Source organism: Saccopteryx leptura, chromosome 1 (genome assembly GCF_036850995.1).
Source record: "Saccopteryx leptura isolate mSacLep1 chromosome 1, mSacLep1_pri_phased_curated, whole genome shotgun sequence".
NCBI lineage: Eukaryota > Metazoa > Chordata > Mammalia > Chiroptera > Emballonuridae > Saccopteryx > Saccopteryx leptura.
In genome coordinates, this window is record NC_089503.1 from 121,812,114 (window position 1) to 121,840,013 (window position 27,900).

Consider the following 27,900-nt stretch of genomic DNA (forward strand, 5'->3'; position numbering starts at 1 on the left):
AGTGCCTGCCAGCAGCCTGATCATTAATTCCCTATTCAGAGCTGAGCTTATAGTGAAACTCCTTCTGGTCTCTATGTTGAAACCTCAATAAACTTCTGTTTGTTTTTAGAATAAGGTATTTTATGATTTAAAAAAAAGTTAGCTCTTTTCAAAAGAAGCTCTGCAGAAGCACTTAAATTAAGTTTTTTGTTAAGGTCTTTGCTGAAGGAGCCCTTACTTAGTGTCCATTATGTGCATTTTTCAAAAAGTCACAGACCAGAATGATAGTATTTCAGAGAGGTTTTTCATTTCTTTGTGAAAGAAACCAGGGCAGAATTGCTACATTCCGGTTAAAAGAATGGGAACCACTAGACTGGGGGGGGGGGGGGTATAGGAAGCCAGTTTGCATAAAGGCAACTACTTAAGTGGATATAATCCTGGTTCTGCAGCTGCCTCAGTAAAAAATAAAATAGAATAATAATAAAGCTGGAATAGCTCAGAGAGTGGAAGATGCTGGTGGGAGGGGCCGACTTTCTCCTCCGCTGATTCTGCTAGCGAGCAATGAAAACTTGAATATGGTATCTGGGCAAAACCTTGGTTTCCAAGTGAAATAAAGCAGGTAAGAGAAAAAAGCTAAAGGTTTCACCAGGATGCATCACGAATCATAGCCATTATGGGCAGACTAATTGGATAGGTAACAAAATATATCTTGCTATTGGTATCTTCTCCCCGCCCTATAAAGAGATAAGCAGAGAGAGAAATGAGAAGCATCAACTCATAGTTACATCACTTTAATTGTTTGTTGATTGCTTCTCATACGTGCCTTGACCAAGGGGCTCCAGCTGAGTCAGTGACCCCTTGCTCAAGCCAGTATCCTTGGGATCATGTTGATGATCCTGTGCTTAAACCAGCAACTCCACATTCAAGGCAGATGAGCCCACGCTCAAGCTGGTGACCTCGGGGTTTCAAACCTGGGACCTCAGTGTCCCAGGTCAGTGCTCTATCCACTGCACCACCACCAGTCAGGTACTGTTGGTGTCTTAAATCTTGCTCTTTTTGCATCCACTTTTAAATTTTTAATTTTATTGCTGTTGTCATGACAGGCTCTTTATCTTATACCATAAATGTGTGGGTGACCCCTCTATCCAGGTAGAATTTATCTATGTTAAAGACTGGTGTTAGAGGTTTTGGAGACTTGAGACATGGCTACCAACTAGAAATGATTCTGTAGGCAAAATACCCTGAGGAAATAAGGAACCTTTTGATTCTTCCCACTCGTGATGGCTGGTCTCACACTCTTGACTATTTCTACAGTGTGTCTGTAAAGTCATGGTGCACTTTTGACCGGTCACAGGAAAGCAACAAAAGACGATAGAAATGTGAAATCTGCACCAAATAAAAAGAAAACCCTCTCAGTTTCTGTAGGATGATGTGGCAGCATGTGCGCATGCACAGATGATGACATAACACCATGTATACAGCAGAGCAGCCCACAGCCATGCCAGTCAAGATGTGGATGGTACAGAGGAAAGTTCAGTGTGTTCTGTGGCTCACTAAATTTGAATCCGTGACCAAAGTGCAACGTGAATATCAGCGCATTTATAACGAAGTGCCACCACATAGGAATAACATTACTCGGTGGGATAAGCAGTTGAAGGAAACCGGCAGTTTGGTGGAGAAACCCCATTCTGGTAGGGTATCAGTCAGTGACGAGTCTGTAGAGGCTATACGGGATAGCTACCTAAGGAACCCTAAAAAATCTGTGCATGAGCCCACATCGAACTGCACTGAACAGGTATGAAACTGGGAGAGTTTTTATTTGGTGCAGATTTCACATTTCTATTGTCTTTTGTTGCTTTCCTATGACCGGTCAAAAGTGCACCATGACTTTACAGACACACTGTATATAGGATAATACAGTGGGAGGTAGAAGAGGTGGCTGGATAGTGAACACAGAACATATAATTGAAGAAGGGTTGATAGAATACTACAAATGTGTCCCACCTCATGGTCATCCAGAAATGTCAGTGTTCTTGCATTCATGTGGGCTCTTCATGTTTTCTTTCATCTCTTTTTGCTCCTTTTATTTTCATCTTTGCATTTCATTCATTTCCACTCATGTTTGACAGTTTCCATCATTTTCTTCCCTCGGGTTTTAGTGTCACACACAGATCCTACCTCCGTCAACCAGCACCACGCGGAGTCAGACAGCCTCTGACACATGCAACACAAGGCTGCCAAAACGCACCATGGAAAGCCAAACAGAATTTGTAAGCCTTGATTCATCATTTCTACCCCACGGTGACCAATCCTAGACTCTTACACGATACATCCTTTCCATCTGTCTCTTTGGCAAAAACAACAGAAAAATGAGAGACCATGTCTAAAGGAATTTAAGCATTTTATTCAGTGTGATATTTGAAGTTAGAAAATACCATGCCACGGAATCATCAAAGCAGAAGTGATATTATTTTTTAATTTCAAAAATATATCCAACAGAAACTCATGACAGTACCTGTTGCAAAGCCAAGATCTGTAGAATGAGATAAAAACACGTGTTCCCACACCATGGCCCTTTCTGTCTTCAAATCCCAAAAGAATATTTTTCTTTTCCCTGTGGGAGAGTTTGTTTTGCCCTCACGTTGCATTCTGGCCAAAGCTCATGGCTTGTAGTGTTGACTGCTCTCCCTGCCTCTTGGGTGGGTGAATTTTTGAGAAGGTTTTCCTGGCCAGACCAACCTGTTACAGACTGTTCACTGAGGAACAGTCAGGTGTATTTGTCATTCTTATTCCAAGACAGACAACTGAAAGGCTTGGGTCACCTGAAAATGCTGACATTTTGTGAGAGGATAGATCCAGAAAGACAAGACTTCTGCATCTTTTGTATGCAGAGGAAACATTGTGAGAAAAAATAAATAAACAAGCAGAGCAGCTCTTCGAGGTTTCAAGAAATTAAACTTAGACCCATTTAAAATAGCTCCTCTGTCTTTTCCTTAGAGCTTCTAAGCCAGCCCTCTTTTATTTTGTCTGTAAGGGAACTGAGGCCCATGGCGGTGAGCTGTGAAGGGTAGCATGCTCAGATACGGCGGACCCAAAAGGAGAATGTCTGTCCTGAGACAGCCACCTCTTCCTTCAACCACCTGTCGTCAACAAAGTAAAATGTTTCTGGTTGGGAAAAGAAAAAAATTCAGCATAATAGGTTCTCTATATTAGCATAACAACTGGGGACATTTTATAGCTCAAGAATACTGTTTGAGCATCTTATCTACAGCGTTTTGTCAACTGATTTGGTGAAAATGCCTGTGGCTGGATTGGGCAGCTAGTCAAGAAAACATGCACACAAACATACGTAGGGACCCGGACTCTGAACTGGAGGTTCGCAGCAATGACCCACCCACCGTGGGCTTACTGGCCAGGGCCTTTGATCTTTACCTGAGGAGTCTGACTGAGCAAGCTGGGTTTTAGAGCGGCTAGACTCCACCAGGCAACATTCGGAAAGGTTGCGTTGAGTAGTCTTCAGTCTCTGCATTTGGTGCCTCTGGGCTCTGTAACTCTCGAGTCAGTGTTTCTGCCTTGAGGCCTTTGTTTCTGTGTGTACACTTGACATTTCCTTTTCTGTTTGTCTGGCCATGGTCAGGCCATGGTTATTATCTTATAAATAAGGACTACACCTCCGTAGGGCTAATGAATACTTTCTCTTCTGCAGAAACCAGTCTGGATCACCAGAGACAAAGCACTGGCACATCTCTAGGGAAATGTAGAACCCAGGGTTGGTTCCCTGGGATCGTGTGGATTAGGAATTGAATGGAGAATCAAGAGTGCTCATGTTTTTATCTTGCTCTGTGGAAGGAAGTACATAGTGAAGTAGCCAAGCCTGCGAATGACGGGAATGACTATCAGTGAGAAACTATAAGGCGGCGGCTGTGTTCTTGTTGCACACACAATGCATGCACATACACATTCCCATAACACTTACAGAAGAGCTTCAGCCTGAGCACCTGGTACCTAGTGTATTTATGAGGGAGAAAGTTCCTGTGATCATGGCACAGTGAGCATCACTTTTTAAACCCTCACATGCAGTACAACCCAGCAGATTTGTAATCTCTTGTGAACACATCAGCACAGAGGTTCTGCTACCACCTAGTAGGAATTACTAGGTGGAGGATATTGAAAGTGGAACAGAAAATGTTCCCTTACTTTTCTAGAAAGCCACAGACCTAGAATTCTGAGCATAGTTTGTTTCTGTAGAATTACAGAATGTCTAGAACAAGCCAAATAAAATCTTCAAAAGGACAGAGATAAGAGGCTGGTGTGAAAGAACATGAACTTCAAACGTTAGAACTCTAGACCAGAAAGGTGAAAGCTCTGTTAAATATTCCAATTCTATTTTCAAGCATGGGTAGAGTACACATGGCCTTGTTTAGTAAATATTGGCACTCTGGGAATGGGACTCCCTACCTCCACCCCTATGAAATTTAAAGGATGTAAAATTTTATTTAGGGAGGGGAGGGAGGGAGGGAAAGAAAAGTCTTGACTGGGCAACTATTAGTGAATTTAGTGACCTCAGGAGGTATTGTAGGTTGAAAGTGTGAGCTATTGTACAATAGATGGGTAGGTCTAAGGTACACCCTTGAGTCTGAGTCAAGGAATGCCAGAAAATGTACCATGGTGTTAGAAACAGACTATTGAGCCAAAAAAAAGGAACTGACTTTATTCATTGGATTATTATGTGCAGTTTTATATACCTGCTGTTTGTCAGAAGCTGGGCTAGAACATTGACTAATCACACATACACGCCACACATGCAGTCTTCTGTGCTCACATCATTCGTGGTCTAGTAGAGCAGGAAAACATATCAATAACTATATAAAGCTATATATGACTGACATACATGTCATGGAAGGGCTAACAATTGTCTATGGAAACAACCCTGAAAAAGGAATGACTGATTTTAACTTGGGAGAAAGAAACACCGTCTCTAGGACCTCGCCACCTGAGCTGCCCCTTGGAGGACAAGTGGACAGGCGTCAGGGAGGAAACAGGAGAAAGGCTGGTCTGGCCTGAGGAATGAGCCCGAGCACAGCACAGGGGAGGCTGGTGCTCAGGGCAAGTTGGAACATTGGTGCAGGGAAAGACAGTGGGAGAGGAAGCTGGAAAATGTGGCACAGATCATCCAGGGGTAGGAGTTAAGGTATATGTTGTAGGCAGTGGGGAGTCCAGAATGGGTTTTGAAGATGGAAGTGGCAGGATCTGGTCCGGGTTTTAAGAAGCTGACTCTGGAACCGTGCGGAGAAGCAATTGGAGAGCCAGGAGATTAGAATGGGCCTTGATAGGCTGGGGCAGAGATACTGATTGGGAACCAGTACCAGTGAAGCTTAGCTGCAGAGGAATTCCCTGCCCAGGGCTACAAACCCCAGAAGTGCTTGTTCAATGTATTAAAACCGGAAAACATGTATGTTGGTCTGTGTGGCAGAGGGGTCTTTGGTGCTCTGTGCAGTTTGTTTCCAGATCCAGGGGCATTATTAGGGGCTTCGGGTCTTGGCAAGGGGCTCTCAGGGAAGGGAGTGGCCAGTACATTAGCATGGGCCAAGGAAGGAGCATTTTGAGAGCATAATCCAAATGACAAACGGTTGCCCAGACGTTGACTACTCCATTTACTTACATTTTGGCACAAAATGATGTTTTTGGTCTTAGTTTTAATTTGAAGAGACATTATACTTAAAAAGTGATCTGTTTCCTTTGGTAATTTTCAAACTTCTTGGGACTCTTTCCATTTGCTTTATTTTTTAAAAAAGCATATACTTTTAACAGAAAAAATTACCTTCAGGATCAAATGATTAAAAATATCTAGTCAAGAACAGGAAAAACAGGAGGAAAGGACTATGATGGTTCCATGAATTGAACGAGAAAAATGTATTATTTTCTACATTCAGACTTGGAAAAGGGCTGCTCATGAGCCATCATGGAGTCATGTACTTTTCCTCTTGATTTTCCAACCTTGAAGGATTAAGAATAAAAGACGAAATTGAATTGGATGGATAATATCAAACACAGACTTGTTATAAAAAAGTGAGTGTGATATTCCAGCCCTTGTTGCCATGGTTGATTTTGTTGTTTAACTTGGAAAAACATTAACAGCAGTCAAGACTCCTCCCCCCCCCCCCCCCCCCCCCCCAGAAAACAGGAACTTAAAAAGAAAACGGTAGTTCCTCTTTGAGTTGGAACCAGGGGGCTTCCTCTGAAATTGAAATGTGTCCTGACTTGTTAGTAACTAATTCAGTGGGTTGAAAAAAATCAAAGCTTCAATATTCTTTTTATTGTTGTTTTATCACACAAGGTTAATTGTTTGCTTGCATTTGGGGACAATGTGTATGTAGCATAATCAAAATGCTCTTAAACTGTTAGTTTCAACAGTACACACCCACAAGGCAATTCAAAAGGATCTCCAGTAAACTGGGGTTTTGATGAGCTGAAACCACAATCCTGCCTCCCGCCGACATCAGCAGTTGCACATGGAGGCTTCTCCATCTAGAAGTGTGTGTCTGCTCCAGTCCCTGTGGAGCAGTCAGAGAAGAATCCTAGTTCCTAAGACCACAGGTTTCTCCTCTTGCGCCTTCCCTGCCTCTGGCTGGAGTCATTGGTCAGCCCTGTCTTTTTCTTGTATGAGTAAGTACCTGAGTGGCTGAGCTGATTTCATAAGCAGAGCTGAGCCTTTTGAAAGCCCAGTGACTGTTCTGTTAACAGCCAGAATCAGAGTCCAGGATGCACTATGCTGCTCAGGGCAGTGAGATTCCCTTATTTAAGAGGTCATGTGGACTTCGCTGGACAGACCTGGAACTGTATTTGCAGGAACATGGTTTATCTTTTGCTTTTAATAGTCCGTGTATTTCCCATCTACCCTATTCACCCACAGTGTCCTGTTGAAATCATAATTCTCTGTAAAATGACGTTTTCTCACCATGGAAATGGTGGATTTGGAATTTTATGAATGCACTATTCTATCATCCAGGAGTCTAGGTGTACAAGAGGTAAAAAAAAAAAAAAAAAAACATGATCCTGACGGTGATTCACAAGGTTTGATCTCCCACTATTTTTTTTTTTTTTTTTAGTTTTTTCAGACTTTGTAATTTAGAAACAAAAAGTTCACCATGGAATAATAAGTCAGTGAGCCAAGGTTGAACAAGTAGTGGCTTTTGAGGGCATAGAAAGTAGAAGTTAAACCTGCAGTTGTCTCTTTAGTTTCTTGATGTCGCATGAGATTCCTAGAAGCTGAAAATGTCTGAATAAGTGGCCAGGCACTAAGTCCATGGTTAATACAATTAGTGCTGTCACTTGGGTACTTTAAACTCAGCATTAGTGAACATGAGTGGGCTGACTTATCAGTGCAATCAGGTACAGACATGCTCATCATTTTACTACTTTGTGTTTTAAAAGTCAGTAACGTGTGTGCTTTGATACTGGTTATTCTCCTCTCCTGTGACATTCAGGATCGCATCCTGTGTCTCCCCTTGCTGGGACAGGGTTCAGAGGCTGTTGGGGGCGCAGCCCCTGACAAGTCAGAAGAGCAGGCAGCAGTGCCTCCAGAGAAGGAAAACAGAGTTGGTGTCTGTGGCTGCAGTTCAGCTGGCATCCAAAAACTAACTTCCTGTTTAGGCTCCTCTGGGAGAAAACGCTTGGTTTCAGACCTTAATTCTGTTTGGCTTCAGGAGTCCAGTGCCCACTCTAGGGTGACACTGAGACCAAGCTGACTCAGAGGAAGGAGCCTCCTGTTGAGTCATCCACCCAACCTCTCGTGTTGTGAATCCAAAGTTTTCTTCAGAGGCTTCTCCTCCAAGTGGTACCTGATCTCAGCCTGAACAGTCTGGGCCGTCCAGAGGGATGAGACTTGAACAGTGCATGTCGTTTGTTCTTCTGCACTTCATCTTTCTAGAAAGGCATCATTTTATCCCATGAACAGTTTATTTCAAGAACTAGAAAATCGGAGAGGGGTGGGAATCAGAGCTTTCTGTTATGAGGCACACACCACACATCTCATCAACACTTTCAGACATTCCCTGAGCCTGTGCCACATGGTTATAGACTTAGTCTAGGGGTCACAGTGCCTGCCTTTTAGAGATAGATTTATAATCTAAAGTAGATGATGCTAGTGCAGGTACGTGCAAAGACACGTACCAAAATTGAAACAATTTTAATAAGCCCACCATTCTCATAACTGGTTCAGGTTAAGAACTGGTACCTAAGAAAACAGTGCTCAAGCAATAGGAAAATCCTTAACCTCACAAGCTCAGTGTGACTGAGTAACATAGAAGGGGTATCATGCCAAACCCTGTAGGAGAACTCTGCAGCCGTGCCGCTGGTAGTTGATTTAAGGCTGGGACAGTAAGAAAGCGGCACAAGAAACATTTCTTCATGTGCAATATAAACAATAAGTGAAAGATTTTTTTTTTCAAGTAGAATTATATCTTCTGAATTCGTGACAACCAATTCTGTTCAGAATTGTATATTTAAAATCCGCGGGCTTCTTAAAGTGAAGAGTTGCGCAGTGCAAAGGGGCTTTGTGTTTCTTTCTCCTTTGTTATCAGGGACCAGTTCAGGGATTCGGTGTCTTTTTCACATTTCCCTTTTATACTTACAAGAGGTTACAAGAGGACAGTTCAAACTGATGATGACCAAAGATAGACCACATTTGATAGAAGAGCCACCACGGTCCATTCCCATTAGAAGGGCCTCCAAGAACAACACACACAGGAACTCACCCTTCCGTTCCTAACCGTCTACAGAGTCCTCTCTGCTCCCCTAGCGGGAGGATCCCCTGACCTTGTGAGGAAAGGGTCGGGTTCACAGCACGAACAACGGTAAAACAGCAAACGCTCACCAGGCACCGCCATAGGGAGTGTTCTGTTGGATTCCAAGATAATTAGTCAATGGCAACTATTAAGTTATTGAATTGTGATGAGTATTCCATTTAAAACATGAAAGTCCCCTGTTTTAACCCCGTTCCAGCAGTAGAGTTATATAGATTGTTTCCCACACCCAAATATATTTCTTGATGGATTGTTTCGAGTTTTATTGTGGGTTTTTGGGGGGAGAGGGAGGTATAATAAGGAGAAAGAGGGGCTACATGGTGGATAATTCTCTTTGATATAACAGATTTATTTTATTCAACATCTATTGAATTAAGCAACTTGTACCTTTAGTGTTTTTAAAACATAAAGGTGCTGAAATGGCAAGCAGGTAGAAGAATTGCATTACAAAGTCGCACCCAATTATATATGACTCTGTTTATTGCATAAGTTTTATAAGTTTACCTTATCTCCCACTTAGATTGTAAACAAGCTAAAATCACCTCTTAATTTTATATGTATCCTGTCAAAGCACCTACTTCAGTGCTAATCAGAATACTTAGAAGCACAGATCATTGGAGCCGGCAGGCTGGCAAAAGGAGTTTAGAGTGACAGCTAGTTAGGAGGGAGCCGGTGTAACCTAGATAATGAGCCAGCATCATGTGCTGTCCAGTGACAGCACTGTCTTACCTTCCCATGAGCAGGTGAGGATGATATATTTGCAGTTGGTTGGAACTATCTACAAAGTTGTCTATACATCCTGCTTTGGTAACATATCAGCCAATTCATGTGAGCCACTGTCTAGTACAGAAAAGAAATATGTAGGTTAGCTCAGTAGACAGCAACATGGTAATTAAAAGAACCATGAAACAGATTCCATAGAAAGTAGATACCTCAGAATAATCACCTACAGCAAGAAAGGCTGAACTAACCTGCAAAAGGGCTGCACCTTGATCATCTCCAGCTCCCTTGGGTTATTACATCAACATAGTGAGAATTGCACCATGAAAGGACTCAGAGGCCGTTCGAAGTGCCCAAGGTGATTCAGTGACTTCTCTATCTAGTAAGCCAAGGCCAGTGGGCCAGAGAAGGAACTAGATCCTAGTGAGCTGATTCTACTGCTCCTCATGGTCTTACCCTGTATGAATCACCGGTCAATGCTGAGAATGAGTCTTTTATTCTCCTACTCAAAAGATATACTATACAACATATTCATTTCTTCAGCTGTGTGTGCCCACCTGGCCAAAGTATATTGTATTTAGAAAAGTCAGCAGTGTGACATGCACCTCAAAGACAGGGTTCTGTAGCCAAAAACATTTGGGAATACCATTGTTCCCTTGGAGACTTACAACAGACTTTGGCATATAAAGTCATTAAGAAGGTATGTGTTTTGAAAAAGAATTGAACTTTGTATCCTAAAGTTATTTTTATACCTAGGGCTCTTTATATATATATATATATATATATATATATATATATATATATATATATATATATATATATATATATATATATATATATATAAAGTACCTTTTAACACCTGGAAGAAACAGTGTTCCTGGAACATACTTTCAGAAGTACTGAATAAACTCATCAAATTCCAAACCTAGGGAATTGCAGAGTGAGTTGGCAATCACCAGGTTAGGCATTCAGGAGAGAGTAGGTACAATGGAATTTGTTTTCAAGAGGGTCATGGAGAATTTAAGGACTTAAAGGAAGGCATCTAATAAGGTCCTAGATGAAGAAAGAAGGTTAGTGAAACAACACGGTTTTTAAAAAAGAAACCTTTTAGTCTAGTGATTCTGTTAAATTTTCTAAGATATGTATGTTAAATTATACTCAAAAGACACTGATACAAATTTCTTAGTGAAAATATCATACGAGAAGCATGTTTTGCAGCTGCAATCCACTCTGACAATGACAATGTGCATGATATAATTTTAACTATGAAAGGCTCCAAGAAGTAGAACAGTAAAAGGTGTCATATTGCAAAAGGAATCGTTAACCTGCCCACAGTATCTGAACTCATCTTCAGGATATTTGTCTTCATCTATTTTCTGCTTTTGCATCATCTCTTGTACAGTTTGCATTTGAAAACAGTGAGGGTTTGCTTTAAAAATCCAGCATCTTCCTTCTTGGTTTTTAAATATCTCATTAATCAATTTCACATGATTTTGGATGTATTTCCACCAACAGTGTGTGTAAGAACCACAGAGTATTGTTAAGGGATTCTTCTCGTTTAGGAGAAAAGCTGCATCTGCATTTTTGTTTTTTTAATGCAGAAAATGCTGCCTGTTCAACTAGTGAACCATGATGTTTAGTTGGTCATGGGTAAATTGTACTATCAATGAAGGTCAATTTCTCCACACTTCTGTCACTGACTGCATTTTGATGTTTGACTATAGGGGTTCCAAATCAGTAACCAAATTTTGTGTTGCCATGAACATGCCACAGAAATTAAATGGTAAAAGTTTCTGTGCATGAGCATGAAAAGCTTATGAAAAGAGCATCCACTTGCAGTAGTGCAGTGTTTGATTCGTGAAGGGCAGTGGAGAAGCTTTGGACCAGACCTGAGTCCACGTGTGTTTTTTTTTTTTTTTTTTTTTGATTCAGCCAAGTTGCATGGAACACACATTGTTTCTGTGCACTGCCTTTTAATTCTACTGCCCAGAATATATACAACCCACCAAAGGAATACCCAAGAGCATGCCTCCCAGAACACAAGAAATTCTACTTTCATTGCTCCCCGTGTGCTGATGCAAATACAAAAATATATATTTCTTCGAAGTCTTAGAACAATGTAGTGCTAAATGCAACCTTAACCCCATTCCAAGAAGTCTGATCAGTTCCACATCTTGTGCAAATCTTCAGGCCATGTCTGTTAAAAAGCAAGCTTATAATATGAGTTATAGCAAGCTCTAAAATTTGCATATTTTATCACCTCCATGAGAAAAATAATTAAACTGTACCTGAAGATGTGATCAGCCTTTTGGGGTTCAGCTTTTAACCACAAAGTGCAGTAGTTTGTAAACCTGGGAAAATGCATCATTGAACTGATATAACAGTAAGCAAAAGGATTTTAGGTGGAAAGAGAACAATTAAGTAATTAAGATGAGAAAGAAGAAAGGAGAAGGAGAGAGGAGGTGTTCATTTGCGATACTCTTCACCCATCACCACCACCAAAGCCCCATGACGTCTCAGTTCAGGGTCCGGCTTCTCTCCGCTAATCCACTTTCTCCTTCCTGTGTGTCCTGTCTGCGGTCACATCATGGATTCACAGTCGGGTCTGGGTGCACAGGCACGGCAGGTTACTCTTCCAGTTTTAGTAATTCAGCTTTTTCCAGGTCTCCATCTGCTGTGACTAAAATAGGTGTCCTTTGAAATAGGTCCTGCCGCCCCAGAACAGGCTGGTTTCCCAGCACACTTCCTAACAATGCCTTCCTGCCCCAAACTGTCAGGACTTCCCAGAGTCACACACTGAGTTATCTTTTGCTTGAGAGAATAGAGCTGTGCAGTTTCACCGACTTCCTCGCCATCCCACCAGATCTGGTCCTCACCAGAGTACACAGATCCTAGCGATATTTCTCTTTATCCCAACAGAAGTTTGCCATCAGATAAGCGTCAGCTTAGCAAACACATTTGCTTTGCAGCAGCAAATGCATCATTGGTTAGCATGACTTCTTGCACTTAGAGAAACACATTTTTCCCCCAGTGGGCGGTCACCCCATTCAATGTTCAACAGTCAACAACAAAGAACAGCAGCGATAGCAGATGAAGAGGGAGAAGACGAACAGCCCCACGTGAGAGCAAACGGGGCAGGAAACTGCTCCTGCTGGGGCCCTGGTGGCTGTCCTCCCAAGGCTACCCAGCCAACTGGGCCACTGAGCCGTCACCTGCAAACTTTCAGGGCAAATTCACTTGGGATTGGGTGTCTCAAGTGGGGACAGGCACAGCGAAGGCGAGAACAACCACAGGGTCCCTTTTTGCCGTCCGACCGCCTCACTGCATTTGCTGAACCTATCAGTCCTCTGGGTCTGGCCGTGGGCCCTTTCCTGTTAGCTCTGCCTCTCCATCCCTGAGCATGCAGACCACTTAGCCTGCTGCACTTTCCACGGAGCTGTGCTGCTGGCTGTCCGGTGGTCTCACTGGCCCTGATCCCCTGCAGTAGGTGAGGGGCATGTAGCGGTTAGGTCTGTGGCATACACAGTCCAGGGATCCACGGGGTCCTGTGATCTGTCACCGCACACAGGGTGGGATCAGTATGTAGCTGATCGGGTGACTGAAGAGCTGACTGGGAGTCGACAGCAACTCATAATATCCCCGTTGTCACTTTTCATGTCCAGGCTCCTTAGATGTCAGACTCAAAGCCAACAGGGGCTAAGGCAGCTTGGCTCTGGCCAAACATTAGAGCATCATCCCACTGTGCCAAGGTTGTGAGTTTGATCCCCAGGTCAGGGTGCATAAATGGGTGGAACAGCAAATCCATGTTTCTCTCCCCTTCTCTCTCTTTCTTTCTTTCTAAAATATAACTCAAAAATAAAATAAAATAAATTTAGGAAGTTTCCCCTCTCTTTTATTTTAGGCTTTGTTGTAATGAAGTATTGCTTTATTTTTATTTTACATGTCTTGGACAATGCATAGTCCCAGGTAGTATTTTCAGCCTATGTCACTGGTACTCAGTTTCAACCAATGACACTGCTATTGCCTCTCAGCTAGACAACCAGAAATCGTTGTTTTATTTTACCAGTGTTGATTGACAACCTAGATACAGGCCCCACCCTCAGGGAGACTGACTTGAGAATGAAGTGTTCACGGTAGATGAGAAACAGACCTTATTTCTTAACATCAAAATAAATGTTGGTTTCCAACTTTCTTTCCTGCCACCAACACCATAGGTCCTGGACTCCATAACTCTTTCCTGGGGCACTGTGGCAAGAGGTGGTTTTCGGACAGTATATTCTTGCCATTTTAGTCCATTACACACATTCCTACCAGATCAGTCTTCTGAAGCTCTATACTCACAGGTTCCAGGTCTTTCCTATTGCTTATCACATCCAACCTAAACTCCCACATCTGGGCTCACCTGACCCTCCCTTACCCCACTTCCACGCAGTTCTTTGAATGGCATCTCCATGATCCCAGAGTCCTGGGTAGATTTTTTATTTAATGAGGGATTACTGGAAGCTGCTTTTGAACATGTACATTGCCCACACTGTGCACATCTCCATCTAAAGCCATCAGATTAATGAGGACAGATACTGAGTAATGAGAATTTAGCTTGGTTTTGCTTAGCTACTGCCTTTGATTGCGAGGCTGACTTTTTTAAGCAAGGGAACCATGCATATAAATAGAAAATGAGGGGCAGACAGGGCTCATTAAAGCTAGAGGAGCCTGGCTAGGCAGCCCCGGACATGGTGTAGGAGGTGCTTTGGAAACTACTTTGAATATCTTTGCATTTTTATTTAAGGAACTCACAAAGCAACTAGCACTGTTACCTGTTGTCTTGCTGCCTCTCTCCTTCCCACTGACTGGAAAGTCATGAACTCTTAGGCAGTTTGGGTCCGCATGGTCACTCCTGGAAAACTGAGCCCACCCCTCCACCCAGAATTAGGGTCCTTCACAGACTTCACTGGAATACACTAAGAGCCAAGTGGGTGTGACCCCATTAATCAGAGAAGTCATTTTTTTGCCATTGACTGTGGCTATTCTAAAAAGCAAGAAAATTCCAGAAGATATTTAGATTGGCCACAAGTCTTCAGGACTAGTTTTTTTTATTATTATTATTAAACTTGTTGGTTAATAAGATCATATAACTTTCTTTTTTTTAAAAAAAAAATATTTTATTTATTGATTTTTAGAGAGAGGGGAGAGAGAGAGAGAGAGAGAGAAGGGGGAAGAGCAGGAAGCATCAACTCCCATATGTGCCTTGACCAGGCAAGCCCAGGGTTTTGAACCGGCGACCTCAGTGTTCCAGGTCAACGCTTTATCCCACTGCGCTACCACAGGTCAGGCTAGATCATATAACTTTCAAGTGTGCGTTTGTATGATACATGCTCGGTATATTGCATTGTGTGCCCACCACCCTCATCCTCCATCACCATATATTTGGTCCCCTTTACCCCCTTTCCTTTGCTAACTGCCATCCTATTGTCTGTGTCTTAATTTTAAATCTACCCTGAACTAAAACTGCATCCTGAGGTCCCACGGAGGCTTGGGCGCCCCTGATATGTCAGGGCCTGTGGTCTAGGTGAAGGCCTCACTCAGATATTGTCTCTTTAGTCTTATAACTGGGGCAGGGAGAGAAGGTTGGTGGTGTGCTTCCTTTGAACTAAGCACTTTCACACACATAGTCTCAGTTAATCCTAAATTGTGTCCTACAGGAGACAGATTTGGGTGAGCATTCCTATTCTGCTAAGCATCCTGAAGGTCAGAGAGGTAACGTCATCTGCCCAGGATCACACAGCTATTACAGGCTGGCAGCAAGGGGCGGAAGCATGGCCTAAACTGATAGGCCACGTGCTTCCCAGGTTACACTGCTGGAGGCCGAGGCTGGAGCACCAGTGCTGCCACTAATAGCTCTGTTTTTCTCTACAAGCCTGTCTCCCCATCTTCTGTGAGAGTTGAGATTCCCTACCTTGCTGGGTTTTTTGGACTGAATCAAATGTGATAACTCAAGAGAAATGCCCAGCACAGACCCCTATACATGCTTAAGAGGGTACTTGGCAACAGTTGGAGCTTCATACAGCTCTGCTCATCCTATAGGGCAGTGGTCCCCAACCCCGGGCTGCGGACCGGTACTGGTCCGTGGGCCATTTGGTACCAGTCTGCAGAGAAAGAATAAAAACTTACATTATTTTCATTTTATTTATATTTAAGTCTGAATGATGTTTTATTTTTTTTAAATGACCAGATTCCCTCTGTTACATTTGTCTAAGACTCACTCTTGACACTTGTCTCGATCATGTGATACATTTATCCGTCCCACCCTAAAGGCCGGTCCATGAAAATATTTTCTGACATTAAACCGGTCCGTGGCCCAGAAAAGGTTGGGGACCACTGCTATAGGGAGCAATATGAAAATAATTCAGATTTCTACCTAGTAGTTCCTCTAAAATATATTTTACAAAAAGAAAGAGATGAAAAAGAACCAGTGGAAAGAGAACTTGAGTCTCCCTCCAGATATATTTTTAAGGCTCTATTCCTTTTCAAAATTTACAGCCAAGGTCAACAAAAACTTAGTTTGTCTAATCTTTTTGTGGTTTGCATAGAAGGTGGAATGAGTGTTTTTCAAAGTTGGGACTTCCTGTTTTTCCCTGATCGGTGTTTTTCTCTTTGACTTCTTCGATTTTTGCAGCAGCCAAGAAAACATGCAGTGCAGTCGTGTGGGATGGGTGTTCATTCTTAAGTGCTTGAGAGGGTCAGAAATTACATGATAGAATAGTTTATGACATATTTTCTCTATTTAGTGTGCTTTCATTTGACATGGAAGTGAGTAATTTTAGAGAATTATCTTTTGTTCTGTAGAAAGGGCCTTTTAGAAGGACCAAGGGGAAAATCTTAATGCATTAATCTAACTTGTGAGGAAACACCATATTCTATGCTGAGCAATTGACAGGCACTATAAAGCTTATTGTTAAAACAGATTAAATTTTACTCTTAGAGTTACTAATTTTACACAAGGAGAAAATCTATTTACGACTCAAAGTCCACAATTACCATTGTTTTCACCCTTAAAGTGCAGTTTTAAAAATCTGCAGTTTGCAATTTAGAAATACTAACTTTGGGAGATTCCCTTTTACTCTCAGTAAAATAGAAAAAAAATGTTTACTTTGTTTTATTCTTTTGTGTTAGGAGATTTTACCAAGCCAAAACACTGAACACTTCAAAGAATTTCTAGAAAAGGAGCTTTTTTTTAAAAAAATCACTGCCACTAAACACAACATACATTTAGAGTAATTGAAATCTGTTGTGGGGATATTAAATTTGCTTTTTTAAAAAAAGGCATTTAACCCATAAGGAAGCTCAAGAGTAAAACTTGGTAAAAAACTCTAACAGCAAGGTTGGAATGATTCTTAAATTCTTATATAAATGCTGTTAGACTGCCAAATGAGTTCAGATGTAGTTATACCCAAAGATTCCAAGCTACATTTATTTTTCTTTTGCACAGGTATTTAGGGCACGTTCCATATACCTTTGTTCGGAAGCTCCCTTTCGACCCGTTGTGACCCAATAGAATTATTATCTTGTCTATACAGTTTGAATAGCTGCAGTGTTGTGTTTGTATTTTAGCACTTGCTTCAGTGGTAGCCCTTCTGTGTGTATCTCTCAGCTGTTATACTATCTTTCCCACCCACTATTTTTGCTTCTTCAGCTCCTTAAACCTGTCCTCCCTGTCACACAAAGCTGCCCTAGCCCTTAGACAGTTAATCAGTAAGTAACTATTCAAACAAGCCCTTAGTTCTAAGATCTGTGAGGGATATGAAGGAAGATGTCATATTGGCCTGGCTCCACGCTCTTTATTGACTAATGTGTTTGACCTAGTGGCCATTAATGGTTAACACTCTCTTTGACCACCATGTCATTGCCATGTTCATTGATCAATAAAGAACATGGTAGCAGGCCAGTATGCCATACTTACCTCATATATTTGAATGAATGAAATAGTTCTATGAATAAATAAGTGATGACCTGTGACAGGAGCAATCATGTGACTGACACTGGTAAAGGAAGGGTTCCTGGAGGAGGAAAGACTTGACCCAGATCTCTGAGGATGGGCCAAAGGGACAAGAAGTTGCCAACATTTCAGCTGGGATTAGGAGATAGCACAGTAAGGAAGTTCAAGGGGGGTGCGGATAGCCTGTTGAGTTAATAGGACTCCAGAAAGCCTTCTCTGACCCTGCATACTGGGTTAAGTGCCTTTTTTTTTTTTTCTGAAACTGGAAACCGGGAAGCAGTCAGACAGACTCCCTTAAGTGTCTTTATACTCTAGTCAGATGGCATTAAAATATTTGTTTTACCTATTTGTAAACGAATTATGATTTCATTGCTTAAAGTAAAAAAAGGTGGAAGTAGGTCCCCTTAAATGAGCAGCAGCAGGAGAGAGTGTTAAAGAAGATTTCTCTTTTCTCATGCCTAAAGGTAAGGTGACCAACTTTTTTACAATGAAAAGGAGGACAAAAATAAATTGAAGAAAATAATATCGTAAATAAAAGAAATATTTTATTCATTGCAACAATAATACAATATAATTGATAAAATTTTATTATGATAAAAGCATAATAAAAACATTTGTAATATTTTATATTGTAATTATGCTTACATGCCTATTAATTTTTAATAATTATTTTAAGAAAAAAGTGCTCATTTAGATACAAATATGTCACATCACACACAATGGATTGGCTCTGTGTTGATCAAATACAGACATTTACAGATGAGTCTTCCAATGTCAAAAAGGAGGACATGTAGGAGGACACTTTTCAAGGGAGGACAGAACTTACAGAAGAAGGACTGTCCTCCCTAAAGGAGGATGATTGGTCACCTTACTAAAGGTCAAGATTTTTTTTTTTTTTTTTTTTTAAACAGAGTTGTAACTGTTACAACCCTTGAGGATTTTTTTTTTTTAATTTTTAATTTTATTTTATTTATTCATTTTAGAGAGGAGAGAGAGAAGGTAGGGAGGAGCTGGAAGCATCAACTCCCATATGTGCCTTGACCAGACAAGCCCAGGGTTTCAAACCGGCGACCTCAGCATTTCCAGGTCGATGCTTTATCCACTGGGCCACCACAGGTCAGGCCTAAAGGTCAAGATTTTGCAACTGTTTTTTTGTTTGTTTGTTTGTTTGTTTTCATTTCTGAAGCTGGAAACGGGGAGAGACAGTCAGACAGACTCCCGCATGCGCCCGACCGGGATCCACCCGGCACGCCCACCAGGGGCGATGCTCTGCCCACCAGGGGGCGATGCTCTGCCCATCCTGGGCGTTGCCATATTGCGACCAGAGCCACTCTAGCGCCTGAGGCAGAGGCCAAGGAGCCATCCCCAGCGCCCGGGCCATCTTTGCTCCAATGGAGCCTTGGCTGTGGGAGGGGAAGAGAGAGACAGAGAGGAAAGCGCGGCGGAGGGGTGGAGAAGCAAATGGGCGCTTCTCCTGTGTGCCCTGGCCGGGAATCGAACCCGGGTCCTCCGCACGCTAGGCCGACGCTCTATCGCTGAGCCAACCGGCCAGGGCTGCAACTGTTTTTTGACGAGCACAGAGCTTCTAGTATTCAGCCCCATTTTTAAAACTGTTGGAAATCATGGCATATTTCAAGCGAGATGACAAAGGGAATTCTTCTAAGAGGTCTCATCCCAGGTGACTATGAAATGTATGCCAATGACATAGCAACATTTGCTTTGTGGGGTGGGTACCTGGCTTTGCACCCTAAGAATTAGGCATTTCATTTATTTTGATTATTCAATTTAAGTCTAATTGATCAAAATGAGTGGGAATGAGTCCATTAATGGAGCTTTTATTTTATTTTAAACTAGAGAAGTAGCATGTGCTCTTTGTCACAAGCAAAACAATACAAATGTGTGTGTAAAGTTAATTTTCCCCTTTTTGCCCCCCCAACCCACCTCTCCTAACTTAAACAGCATGAATAGTTTGGTATGACACCATCCAATTTTCTCTCTGTTCATACTAACATAGTTTCATATTTTTGAGAGTCTTTTTTATTTTTTCAATGGAGTGAGAATATACTGTATTGCTTATACAGTAAGCAATGTATTTAACACTGTGTCATGGGCTTCTTTTCAGTTTGATACATTGAGTCCCTCTCACGCATTGTGACGGCTGTGTAATGTTCCTCTGTGTGGATGTACCATCATTATTGAGCCTATCGCATGCTGACGTACAGACAGATTGCTGTCAGCTGTCTGCCGTTAGGAAGAATGCTTTCATGAACACCTTTGTGTGCGTGCCATTGTGTGCTAGTGCTGTTATTTAGTTTGGATGCATTCCTAAAAGGGGATTACTAAATCAAGGAGTTGGTTCACTTTTAATTTTAATACCTCTTGACATATTTCTTTGTCACAAGATTATAGCAGACATGCTCCAGCCAATATGGTATGAAGTTTCCCATTGTGCCGTATCTTCACCACCCCTCCAGATTTTATCAGCTGCTTTAATTTTTTTTCAATCTGATGGCAGTCTTGTTCTTCCTTTTATTCCGACTGCTCGTGTGGTAGAGGGTTTCCATCTGTGCACGCTCCGTTAGCATCTCTTCTTGTATGAGTCACCTGCTCACAGTAACTTCTAATACTCGCTAGAGGAAGCCGCCCCCCCCCCCCCCGACTCCTTTGTCACATATTTTTGGTTATCCTCCCATATGAAATTGAAAATCATCTCTCCCATGTCCAAATGAAAACCCAATTCACTGGCATTTTGGTTGACATTCCATTAAGCTTACAGAGGAATTCAGAAAGATCTCTGATCTATTTATGACATTAGGTGTTTTCAAGGAGCATGGCTCGCCTCTCCATGTCTTCAGGTCTTATTTTACAAACTTCAAGAAAACTCTGTGCTTTCTTCCTGTAGGAACTATACTCCCTCTTGAATTTATATCCAAGAATCTTACAGTTTTGCTTTATACAGTGGGAGAAAGGCAGTTTATTAGTCTAATATTGGTCTCATAAGGTTATTAATTTAATAAGACACAGACTGTGTCATCAGAAACAAACAGAGAAAACAGGTCTTTCTCTTTTTCTTCAACACAATGCTTTTAAACAATAAACACAGTAAGGAGTTTTATTTAGAGTTATTCTCATACTCATTTATATTAATCTTTTTCTAAATCTTTAAAACAACAGATGCTTTAAAATAACCATTTCAGTTGAAACTGCTAAGATTTAGTACCTGTGCTGCACGTGAGTCCTTTTTGTTCTGGAATTACAGTCTCACAGGACTTACAGAGGCCCCAGCAGCCCTATTTGGGCAGGGGGTATTGCGAGGGTTCTCAGGTGGTCCCAGGACAGTTATATTAGCCTTCAACCCTCAGAGAGTTAGCAAACCCAGGAAAAACCCCAAGCCCACCCTCGTGTAAGGTTTTACGCAGCGTCCCAGAGCCACCGAAAGGGTGCTGGGCTGGACCAGTAGACCCTTCTGGAGTCAGCTGGTGCCACAGTCACTGTCCAGCTGTCAGCGGGGACATTGCAGATCTTCTGTTAGGAATCATCACAGCCTTGATTGTAGCCGCACTAGTATGACAGACACCCTTCCCAGGCGCTCACAGGGACCTCACTGGAGGCGTTGGCTAACAACAAAGCAAACACTGAAGACAGTTTGTCACATTAAATATTGTCTATTTGAGCTTTGTTAGGATTCCTTCCTGGGTGTGTGTGTATATGTCTCTGTGTGTATGCATGTGTGTGTAGGTCACTGGTACAGACATCTATGGACTAGGTGCACTAACCTGTTTTATGACTTATTTTTACTCTCTTGCACCCACCTCCTAAAAACAATCAGTTTAAATGCCCCAGACCCTTAGAAATCTTTCACAAAGCTTGATGTGTGCCTGTCATATAAATACTAGCAATGAGTCACAGCTGAATCCCACGTAAAAATAAATGAATTCTGCAGCTGAGAAGTGAATAAAATTTTTGGACAAGTTATACGTCCTGGGGTGATGCATTATCCCATGTATCAGAGAAGCCCATAAACATTCTGGTCCACTGTACAGAACCTCCCAGCATTCCTGCCACACGGAGATGGTGGAACTTGTGCTTGAGCCCCATGAGGCAGCCCATGTGGGGTTCATGCTGTACGGTCTCAATTGCGGAGCACAAGTGACCCGATTTCTTTGATTCTCATTTTATTGTCATGGCTCAAATATGTGATGACTTCAGTCTCACTGCATTCATCTTCCACATTTGCCGATGTAGTGCTTGCTACACATTACTGTTGAAAAAACAGTCTTCACTTCAGGGCCTTTGAGATTTTTTATAAAAATTGTCTTTATCCAAAAGTTCTCTTTGATCTGATTAGCTAATTCTCTCTGTTTAAAGTAAGCAGTTGACACCAATGACCATATCTGAACCAAAATGGAAAGAAAGAGGGCTTCGTTTCAGTATAGTAGAGTGATAGTTATGATCAAAAGACCTGAGGTCAAGATGTCCAGATTCTTCTTCAGCTCTGTGTCACCATAGGCAAAGTTACCTAGCCTCTGCACACACCAGTATCTCTACCAGGAAGCTGGGCTATAAGAGTACCTTCTCACAGAGTTGTCGGGAGAGACAAAGAGCTTAGAATAGCACCTGTCACAGTAAATGTGAGCACGCGCTCAGTAAATGTTAGCTGCCGGGGTATTTTCATCGTTATTGTGCTTTCCAGGTTTCATCAGGTCAGAATGCAAATAGGCATCCCTTTTTCTTCTCTCAGTATAAATGCATTATAAATGTCAATAGAAGGCAATAGATGGCACTTCTGAATGTTACAATTGAGTTGGAAAAAGGAATGGCACTTCTGAGGTGCTCAGAGATCCACAGCAGGAAGAAAATCTGTTACTAAGCATGGAGAGAGTGTGTAAATATGTAGGCAGAGAGAAAGTTATGGAAAATTAGCAAAACAAACAAACACAGAAACAACAACAACAAACCTCCCTAGATCCCTGGATCACAGAGTTGATCTTCTATTCCAGGCTATTTTTTATGGGGTTGTTGTGTGGTTGTTGTTTTTTTATTTTTAATATAAAAGCTTTAAAATTCAGTTCTGATGTGGAATGGATATAATTTCGAGATATTAACCAAGGAATATCATTTTGGGACCATATAACTTTATAAGTATAAAAAATAATTAGTAGGAACTATGGGCATCCCTATGATAGAGATGTGAGAGCAAGGTGAGATTCTTAAATGGCACAGTAAACTTTGGGGTTTTGTTTTTTTAAGTACACGAAAATTTTCATAGTAATATTTCTTCCTTGTTGAGCCTCCCACCATCTTGAATTAAAGTTAAATTTAGGTGAATAAGCTTTATGTTTAAATGAAAGATCAGGAGGATCTGAGAAGGGTCCTATGACACTACAGTATATTTCATGAACTAACATTATGAGGTCAAAAGTAAAATGCTTTTTATTTCATCTGAACTATTGAAGAAGCCCCACAGGAGATAACTGGCTTAGCCAAACTTTGTACCTGTTTAGTAGGTTATCCATTCTTGATAGAAACTCTTCTCCCAGTATAAGAAGTGACAATAAAACAGACTCATATTTTGCACTTGCCCTGTGTTGTCTCCGGGTTTTCAGGAAGCACTAAATATGGACACCACTACACCGAGCGGTGACTTTGACTCTTAAGGAGACCAGGCTTCGTTTCCCTGCTACTCCCTTTAAACCACAACCTCATGTGTGGGTGTCAAGTTCTTGGCTCGAGCTCCAACTAAACAGAGCGCGGGTGTCTCATTTAGAGCAGTATAGATCCTTAAGAAAATAAAGCATGGCTGGAAAACTACCGGGAAGACAAATGATCTAATTTAACCCAAACCACGTTTTAAAATACAGACGAACAGAACAATAACAGTGGAAAATTACAGGAACCCAGGCTCCTTGAGAGGATTAAGATCCAAAGATGGTGATTATCCACGTCTTTGGAAGAAGCTATTCTCACAGGTCGCTTTGCCTACATGTGTACTTCTGAACTTTCCCACTTCCACAAATGTAAATTTTCTGAGGATCTTGGGTGTGCAAGAGATTTTTAAATGGTATTTTATCTTGACAAAAGTGAGTTTGCTTTCTGCTGAAGCTGTAGACAAGTGTAGTCTTTTATCAAAGAGATTACATGGCAGTCTAGTAAGACAGAATTAGTACTCAGCCCTGTGTCCCATTGGTTTTTCCAATCCAAGATGAAGCAATAAAGGAAGTATCCATCTTGTTAAAAAAAAAAAAAAAAAAGGAAGGAAAAAGAGTGGAGGGACATAAAGCATTTCATATAATAATCTCTTGCTATTTTAGGGAACAATACCAGTTTCCAACTCCACCTTTTTGTGGAAGAATTTGAATAGTAATTTCTATATGAACAACATGATCATTTTTTTTTTTATTGCCATGTAGCCATGAATGTCAGTTATAAGCTCAGGGCCCAGCAGCCATGGGCACTTCCTGAATTGTGTGGCTGTCTCTCTTGATGCCTTATGAGCTCCCACCTCTCAGAATGTGGAGATCCCTGCCTGGTCATCAGTCAGTGACACATGAGCTCGTAGCACGGTTCTCTCAACTTCACCGGCATGGACGGTTTTCTCCTTTGAATTTGAACTTCCTTTTTTCTTCTGACAGCAGCTAACTTCTGCTTCAGGACTTGATTCCATAAAAGAACAAAAGAACAATTTGTCCTGTATCCCAGTTAACATCCAAAAGACATTAAAAAAAGAAAAGAGTTGGAAAATAATCTTTGCTTGAGCATTACACCTAACAGGCTGATCATATGGGCCGGTGTTGCACCCTATTTATGGCTGGGTGTCTGCAGTGAAGCAGCCAACCTTCATCCAGCGTGCAATGGCCGCCATGTATGGCACAGGAGAAATACCACGGGAAGTCCTTGCCTATCTCTTGAGAAAATATCAGGGCTCCAAGAATGTGTACAGTGCAACTGACATCACTTTGCATGTTTTAAATACATAGATCCTACCAGACAAAGGTGTGTTTACCCAGAAAACCAAACCTGCAGTTGGAGATTTTATTTACCAAATGTAAGATTCCAGATTGGTTACCAGATACAAGCTGCATGTTACAGTGAACGCATTCATTTGTTCGTGTACTGATCTTCCACCACGTGTCAGGCACCGTGCTGAGCAGATGTGAGAAAACTGGTGACAAATAAGCCACTCCTTGCCTCAGGTAGTCTAGTGAAATGGGGGTCAAATAAACAGGCAACCACCGGACACCTGCTGAGTGCACTGACGGGGTCCAGGGTCCGTGCAGGTTGCAGAGCACAGAGGAGGGTCTAGGCTTAGGAACCAGCTTCCCTGAAGACTCAATTCCTAAACTGATGAATTTGCCAGGTGAAGGAGGTGGGGCCAGGAGTAAGTGGTTCTACATAGAGAGAAGAGCTTATGCAAAAGCCTTTAGATAAGAGAGGGAGTATGGTATATCCAGAAATGCAAACAATGGAGAATCTCCACCAATTCGCTCTCAGCCCCCTGCTGCAGAAAGGCCTTACCTGGCTCTCTTGGGCAGCTGGCTTAAGGCTGGGGGGGGGCGGCTTCACGGAATGGTGGCAGAAAAAGAGGAAGAGGTAGAATGAATGGTGGAGAGTATCGCTGGGATCCTGCAAGACCCAGACTGCTTCATCTCCATGTTGGACTTCATGGAGAAATATGAAATTTTGATCATGAAGAAGAAAGCAAATTGACCTATACAAACATTCATCAGGAATGCAGAAAACTAGTTGAAAAGTTGTTTGAAAGAGATTGGAAGTAATGAAGATCAATTTCAAGAGGCGTGCCGTTCTCTTGCAAAGACCCATATATTAAGGGCTATTTTGCAGCCTGTGTTGGCCCCAGAAATTTTTACTATCTTTAAAGCAATAATAGTCCAGAAAAACAGTGACATGCAGCTGCAAGCCATTTGAATAATTTGAGAAAGAAATGGTGTATTACCTGACTGCTTACCAGATGGTTCTGATGTGGTCAGTGGTCTTGAACAGGAAGAGATGAAAATCGTGAGGGAAGTTCTTAGAAAATCAAAAGAGGAATATGACCAGGAAGAAGAAAGAAAGAGAAAAAAGCAGTTATCAGAGGCTAACACAGAAGAGCTCCCAATGCGTGAAGATGAAACTGCAAACGTGAATAATTCCCAAGGGGATGGATGGTGAACATTTTGCACACCAGCTCTCAGATGTTAAAGTGCATTCTGCTAATCAGTCAGTGCAGCCTTTGGCAAGAAAGCTGGAAACGTTGCCTGAAACTTTCTCCCTTGCACAAAAATGCCTGAAGATTCCCGTCTTTGAACATACAAGCATTGAAGGACCAACAGCAAATTTATCAATACTTGGAATGGAGCCAGCAACGAGAACACTGTCTCAAGCAGAAGAGAGATATGTTGATGTCCGTGAGAAAGGATATGAGGGCCACGTAGTTGCAGAATTTGGAACAGAAGGGGAAACCTGCTGGGCATGTAGAGGAAATGACGGAGAAACAGAAGTGACAACAGAAGAGAAACAAATATTACTAAAGAGCAGATTGCTTGCAGAGAAACTTGAAGAAGAAATTATTAATAAGTTTAAAACCAATTTAGCAAGACAGAAATTCAAATTTTCCTAAAAAGAAATTATTGAATTCTTAAACACATACACACACACACACACACACACACACACACACACACCCAGGAGAGGCGTACAGAGTTGAGACCAAAAAGACAGCAAGGTCAGATCACGAATGGCCTTTGTAATCCTTCATTCATTGCAAACACCCAATATTTATTGGATGCTGACTAATCACGTGTTAGGTAGTGTTATATAACTCTTGGAGCAACATTTGTGGAGCCCATAATCTGTGAACAGCTATAGCCTTGAAGCACCTTAGCAGTGGCCAACAAGGTCAAATATGCTGAGAGGTCAGACATTTGAGGACAGAAAAATTGCCATTTGGTGTAGCAGGAAGAACATGTGATGTGTGGGAGAGAGGAAGGCAGAAGCCAGAACTCGGTGTATTCAATCAACAAATTATTGTTTGTTGGCCATGTGTAATATGACCAGAGCACGGTAGAGCTGTAGTTCTGGGGATACAGACCAGGTCCCTGCACTTTGGAGCTGCTGTTCTAAGAGGCTGAGGAGTAAGTGGGAAGGTGGGGAGTACAAATGGTGAGAACTTACCTATGAAGGGAGGTGAGAAACAGGGCAGTATCTAGAGGAAGAGAGGAGTCAGGAGCAGGTTTATTTTAAAAATGGAAAAGACAGATGCATATGTCAATGTTGATCGGAAAGAGCTAGGCAAGTCGCAAAAATCAGAGAGCAAGAGAGGAAGATGGTAGCTCGTGACAAGGCTGCTAACAAGGTTAGAGGGACAGAAGTGCCAAGACCCAGGTGAGTAGCCTTAGGCTCGCCTCGGTCAGGCTGACCTTTCCATTGGAATAGGAGAGAAGAGGTGAGGAGGGTTGGGGGCAGATGTGTTTTTCTGAGGTTGTTTTAGAGAGAGGAGCAAGAAGAAATTTACTTTTTACCTCGTAGATTTCATATTCCAGACGAAGTAAGAAGTGAGTTTATCTGCTGAGTAGGAGGGATTATTGAGAGGAGAAAATGGAAGAGACAGAAAGATAGCCAAGCAGCTAGCTGCCCAGTTGGGGATGGAGACAATGAGTGTGTAGTGAACACAGTCTGTGTTGAATGTTTGATTCCAGCCACTCTCAAAGTCCAAGGAGAAGTCTTTAAATATAGATAAGAATGGAATAGGTAAGTGATCCATGACCCCAAGCTCAAAGATTTTCAGATAATAAATTGTGGGTATTGGTGTGGGTGTGGTTAAAGGAATGATCATAAAATGTAGGCGAGGGTAGTAAGGAAGGACAAACAGGAGGAACCAAGATAGAAAAAGTATAGTATAGGAGTCAAGAGAGTGACAAGATTAGTAAAAGTTAGAGTAGGTAGGGTAGGAGCAACAGAGAGCCTCACACATCTCTCAGACAGAAGATAAGCTGTGCTCCAGACCTGCTCTCAGGGAGGGGGCATCACCTCCTGGACCCGTTCCCCAGGGGACACAACATTCCTCCCAGCTAGCAAGGAATGCTTGCTGTTGACAATAGCGTAAGCTGATTGACAGGGTTGAGGTGAGCTGGTGACTCCTGGTCTGAAGAACCTCCATCTTGCAGTACAGAGATGTTTCTGGTTTCCAGAGCCCAAGTTTAAATGTCAGGATCTCTTTGGGGTTTAATGATCTAAGACTGTTCATACCAGAGAGATCACATATGGGATTTGTTAGCCATTTCCCTGGGGGTTTTGTGGGTTGTTTTGGTTTTGGGTTTTTGTTTTTTGTGGGTTTTTTTTTTTTTTTCACTTTTTAATATCCTGTTGTCTACTAACTTTCGGGGCAGGGGGGAAGCATACAACAGA

At 41.9% G+C, this 27,900-nt stretch overlaps 1 protein-coding gene and 1 pseudogene across 1 annotated transcript in view; both read left to right on the forward strand.

The window, feature by feature from the left end:
- ANKH (ANKH inorganic pyrophosphate transport regulator) overlaps positions 1-27,900 on the forward strand; it is a 151,118-nt gene that overhangs the window by 44,061 nt on the left and 79,157 nt on the right. The window lies entirely within an intron of this gene.
- Positions 25,063-26,113, forward strand: LOC136389724 (cilia- and flagella-associated protein 36 pseudogene; annotated as a pseudogene).